Raw genomic sequence first — 5877 nt, 5'->3', positions numbered from 1 at the left:
TTAACTGCTAGAGGCAGGTGAGAGATCTGATGTGCGTTTATGTCAGTATGGCCATACCTCCGCAGACATGTTGTTTTCATGAGGTGCTGTTACCTTTTTTTTCTCCCTTAAACTGTCTGTGTCGGTCGCGTAAACTTTCTATTGGTCTGTCTTGTCTGGTGCGTTTAGGGACAACAAAGAACAACAAACAAACAAAAAAGACTCAAGAGCAAGTAGGTGCACTTTCATTATTTAATTAAAGTGCATTAACTGTGACAGATGTGCGTTTTTGTATGCAATGTGAAAATCACCTTCAGACATGCATCCATCCCATTTAAGTTGTGAATCAGACATTTCATTTTCTTTTACTTCACCATGCAAATGTGTGGCTGTAATCCCCAGGAAATAAAGTAGGCCTAGAAAAAGAAATACAAAAAAGAAACTTGTGCTGCAGTGAAGAGGAAACTGGAGTCAGAAAGGACGACAGATGGACACTTGTGGTAAAAAATGAAAAAGTTGCAGGGACTTTGTGTCGCTCTGTAACGAGTCTCATTACCATGCCTCCCCCCTCCTCCCCACCGACACCCTTCCTCACTCCTGGCAACAGCAGACAAAGCGCGCGGGTTTTAGTGGTCTCCGGGCAGCCTTTGATCTAAGCCCGTTAAGGAGAAGGGAGTCTGGGGGAATCAGGGCTAAGGAGGAAGGTAACGTCATCTAAAATATGTTTACCTATACATTGTACAATCAATAATTTCATTAGATTTTTCAATGTGGGACAAAATGCATCCTAATTTGCATATGAGTCAACACCTGAGGGTAAGATGTTGCCAACTTGCCAAGTCTGTTTCATTTCTGTGACTTTTTTTCTCTAACTGCAAAATATATTTATCCACCAGGTAAATAAACCCAGGAGCCTGAACTTTAAGAGAACCGGACCTCCAAGAACTAAACTCTACAAGAAGCAGGGAGGGCCTTCAAACCGAGGCCTGGACCAGTTTGGTGGGTAAAATTAAATATAAGGACCCCTCCCCAACATCACCTTTATGATAGACCTAATGCAGGTGGGATGCAGCTATGCACTATTATGTTTATACCCGTTTGGTGCTGGAAATGAAATATTGATTAAGCTTGACGTGAAGTGGCAACAACAATTCAACCTAAATGAACATCATTTATATAGATTACATTTATTTGCTTTGGAAAATGTATATTATTCAGCTTTACATGAGGCCTGTTAAGGGTGTTTTTATGGCTTTGCATAAACATAGATTTATTCTAAAATATCAAGGTGAAATAAAAAAATTAAAAGGATCTAACAACTCTGATCCTGCATCCTGCCTCGCGCCTGCGTCGCTGATACTCAGACAAAAGGTTTTCTCAAATTAAGTTTAGTAATGGTCCACATGTGCCAGATCACTGAGGCAGGACAGACAGGCCACGGTGAATTTCATATCATGCAAACGAACTGGGAAAAAAAAGGAAAGAAAAGGAGGCTGGACATGCGCCTGTCATCGGTGGGGAAATAAAAGGCTCTGCGCTTGACAAAAAGACCGACTGCTTTTGGTGGTTTCTGAAGAAAATATCAAAAAATATCCTAACATGCAATAACATTCAGAATAAAATGACAGAATACTTAATTAATGCAGTAAGAAACGCTTACCTGCCATACATATACAATGACCCAACAAGATAGATAGCTTCAATATTTTATTAACAAGCTTCGGAATTAAATTTGCTTTTACGTTATAATTATGTTTTTTATTATTGTTTATTTTAAAATGATCAATTTACTTGAGGCTGCATTTTCTTAAATGCATTTTCAAATTACATCACTTTTACAATTACCACATGCTTATCCTCACAAAGCAAAAATAAATAGTTTCTATTTAATCTAAAGCATTTTTATTAGAATTTGTAAAGCGATATTTAATACTTTTCATTGTGTTTTTCTGCACTAGGCCTTGGACACTTGAAAATTAGCACTGACTAGTAGTTGTAGGAAATGGCCTTTTGGAGCCACTTGGAAAAGGTTTTAATTTATTCAAACAATATAACAAAATATCGCAACGCAGTTAATTAGCTTAAACTAAATGTTTTATGTTGATCAGCTCATAGCCTACGTTATATTTTAAGTCATTGTTGCTAATAGGTTTACACTTCTCAAACTGTGCTGCAGTTACAATAACGAGGTATTTCATTGCTTTAGAATAATCTTTTGCTGCAATTACTTTGTCATATATCGTCATTAGAAGTCTATTAAAACATCAAGTCATTATTTGGGCATCCCCGGGCGGGGAATTAGAATAAAACCATCTTTGCCACACGGGTCCCATTTAGATTAATGGAAAAATATGTAAAACATTTCGTTTTAATTTTCCTCTGACAGTGTTTTGCATACATGCATTTTCTCCGCCTGCGCTGTCTCTCATAATTTATGAAAGCAATCTCGACCAACACATTACCGGGCTATGAAATAATGCTCGCAGCCTAATTGATTCCCGTCACAATTTTGTGAGGTTATAATCGTGTTAATTGTAATTTACTCTCTCAGGGAATACCAGAGAGATGTATTTAAATAAAACTACCGAGAGGACTGAGAAGATTATATCAGCTCCACACATAATAGAAATGTCATGTAGAATTACACAGCGGAGGCAGACGGGGATGCATTCCTCTAATATACAGAGATGTCACTGAAATCTTTGGCTTTCTCAATCCAAAATGTTATTGAATTGCAAAGTCGTCAAGGTGCAATAAAAGCAAAACGAGAGCAAAAGACAGCGTTTGTTTTACCTACAGGGGGAGGGCTGAGAGAGTGTGGGTGGAAATAAGGGCAACCTATATTAGAAAGAATGATAATAAAAAAGGTGGTAAACAAACACTAAGGGGATGTTGTGTTTTGTTGTAATATAAACTAGCCAAATTATTTCCTGATCATCCTCAGAAGAGCTGCCCTTTTTGCTTGGTCCCTGCATGATGCCCTGAGCTGCTTCCTCTGCTTAGAGACCTTCCTTCCTGTCTGAGGGACACCTGTTGGTGCAGAGCAGCTCCGAAAAGCCATGTTGTCCCGTAAGAACGGCCTCCTTCCCCACTGAAGTCACCTGGTGAGCCTCTTTTCAACTCCGAGTGCAGCACATGTGTCCAAGAATGGCTTGATCGAGCCTATTATGCAGTTTGTACTCAATAGGGAAATAGATGTTATTCAATATTTGGAAGTAAAACATTTAAAAAAAAATGTTTTCATTATCAACCTTACAAAAATATGTATTCAGTGAATACTTGGAGACAATACTTAGCCTCCAAACTCAACTTATTAAATTGCATTTAATCATTTCACAATTAAAAAGACATGAAGCTTAGACTAATTGATGCAAAACCAAAGTGGACTTCCTCCAGTAACTATTTCAGCATTCACTTCAGATTGTGGAAAGACTAAGCTGCAACAAATTATACATTTCTGTAAGTTTAAAAAAAGTCAGAGTTTCAAGTTTGATACAAATCAGTGAAGCCCATTTGAATGACATAACCTCAAATCAAGAAAAACGTTTGATTAATGCAATCAGCACAGGTTATTCACAAACACCACATTGCAGAATGACCAAGTGAGAGATGTGGCTTGTCCAATGCCCGTTTAAAAGATCCACAGAGCCTGCAAAATGGCTCTATACTTTAGTACCGTTTGTAGATTTATTTAATTAAAGTAATAAATAACAGTTTTGTCTACCAACCTAAGGGTTTAATGGAACATTGGGTGAAAACAAACAATGTGAATTCATGGCAGAAAAAAAGTGAGCAGGGGTGAGAGAAATATGTGGCCAAATGCCAAAGAGACAGCTTACTGTTGGGGTCTTTGGCTGGGCGCAGGAGTGGTTTCGATCTTTTTGTCTGGCCTGGCCTGGCACAGACCACAGTCCTGCCCCAGACACAATAGATCATACAGTACTAGTGAGAGAGGGAGAGATGAGGGGATGAGGTGGGGTATGGTGCCTTTCATTACCATGGTCACCAATGGCACTATTAACCATTCAACACCCCCCCAATTATCCTCCCATCCACAGTCAGAGAGACAAAGCCTCGGTCCTGGTCTGCTGGAGCAACATGGCCACTAATCTGTCTCACTCCAACATCACACCCACTTCACTGTCTCTGGAAGTCAGACATGCACAAGCTCTCCACAGAGCGCCTTTGTGCTTTTATTTGTTACAGCACAACAAACAACTTTATTGAACTTGTCGAGGAGCAAAAAGTTAGTCTGGAAACAATAATCCAAGTTTAAATCTTTGTGTTAAATAAGCGTTCAGGTAAAGAATACTGTCGCAGCATGTGCATGTATGAAGTGTTTCTTTACATTTTTTACAGGTCATGGTGTGTGTGTGGCGCCACACGCCTTCTCCATCAAGACCGCAGGCTCACGGCTGCCACAGGGCGAGCTGAATGTCTTCACTGAGGAGGCTGACACAAAAAAAATCGTAAGTTTACGCACTTCCATCTGTGTTTTCTAAGCGAGCGAGACTTTGATGTTTGTGAGTCGGGCCCTGGGCAGGGGGCTGAGGCCTGACTGGAGCGCTGGGGCCTAATGAATAGATCCACAACAGTGGCTTGTTGTGTTTGTTTACCCTTTCACCCAGCTGCCTGGATCGTGGAGGTGGGAGGGCATTCATCATGACCTAGGAGAGATGGGAGGCATGGGCACATATACTGAAGAATGACATGATGGCGCACACTCTGCACAGTGTGCCAAAAAAGTGCCCAAACAAGGCAGTAACCGTCAATACACGCCACGAGCGAATAAAAGGACCAACAAAGAAAATGTCAAACTTATTGCAATTGCCATAACAATCAAATGAAATAAAAAAAACAATTTCCACATTTATTAAAACTTAAATTAAAACCACGATTTCCACCATCCAGTTATGTCCAGCGATATAGTTTAAAACACTTCAAAGTGCCATTTTTGTCCTGAAACCAGCAAGAGTTCCTGTTCCCTTTGACGTCTCCCATCAGGGTCAAGTTGTGCGGTTCCTCGTGATTCTTCCCACCAGTTGTGTCATTTCTCTGGCACCACAACGGAGAGGGTTACGATGTTTTTCGCCTGCTTCACCGAGGGCATGTCAATCATGCTGCCGCGGAAGGTGAACGCACCCTGAACAGGTTTACACAGAGGTGAGAACAGAAAGACAGAAATTAGACCAGGTGTAAAGTGAACACGCAGTAAGTAGATTAGTATACCAAAAACAGAACATGCCACATTATGAGGGCCATCCTTAAATGCATTTTGCATTAATAGAGAAGTATCATAAAATGTAGTTGCTGTTTTTAACCTGTAGTAATTAATACTAAATAATTGCAAAAAAAATGAAGTTGCAGATGAAAGTGTACCTTAGTAGATATACAGTCAAGTGAGCCATTAAAAACTGCCAGGAAAAACCGCACTGACTAAACATTGCATGGAAATGTGTAAATTATAAGGAATAACATGTACTTTGAAAGATCTCCAAGAAACATCAAGTCAGAGAAATGCAGTCAATAGCTGGGGGTGACACTTATGAGAAACAAGCACCTGTCGTGTGGTGAGACAAAGGGACTGACCCTGTTCGCTGTTCAAACCCTAAGACTAAGACACACACACACACACACACACACACACACACACACACACACACACACACACACACACACACACACACACACACACACACACACACACACACACACACACACGATCTGAATCCCTCGGGCGATGCTTAGTAGGAGCAGCCCTGGCAGGGAGAGAGGTGCGGGCAGATTGTGCATTACCTCAGCAGATAGCCCACAGAGCGCAACACACAGGATCCAACCATGCACTAAATTAGGAACAATAATATTGTACACTTAATTGGCCCGACTCCCCCCCCCCCC

The 5877-nt window shown here is 40.6% G+C and overlaps 1 long non-coding RNA gene across 1 annotated transcript; it reads left to right on the top strand.

The window, feature by feature from the left end:
* The first annotated feature begins 223 nt into the window (after window positions 1–223).
* Window positions 224–4815, top strand: LOC104962231 (uncharacterized). Its single transcript, XR_800184.1, has 3 exons — window positions 224–978; window positions 2924–3083; window positions 4339–4815. It is a non-coding gene; the product is annotated as an uncharacterized lncRNA (long non-coding RNA).
* Window positions 4816–5877: the final 1062 nt, after the last annotated feature.

This window comes from Notothenia coriiceps, unplaced genomic scaffold (assembly GCF_000735185.1).
Source record: "Notothenia coriiceps isolate Sejong01 unplaced genomic scaffold, NC01 NC01_scaffold00034474, whole genome shotgun sequence".
Taxonomy (NCBI): Eukaryota; Metazoa; Chordata; class Actinopteri; order Perciformes; family Nototheniidae; genus Notothenia; species Notothenia coriiceps.
This window is presented reverse-complemented; position numbering and strand designations above follow the sequence as displayed.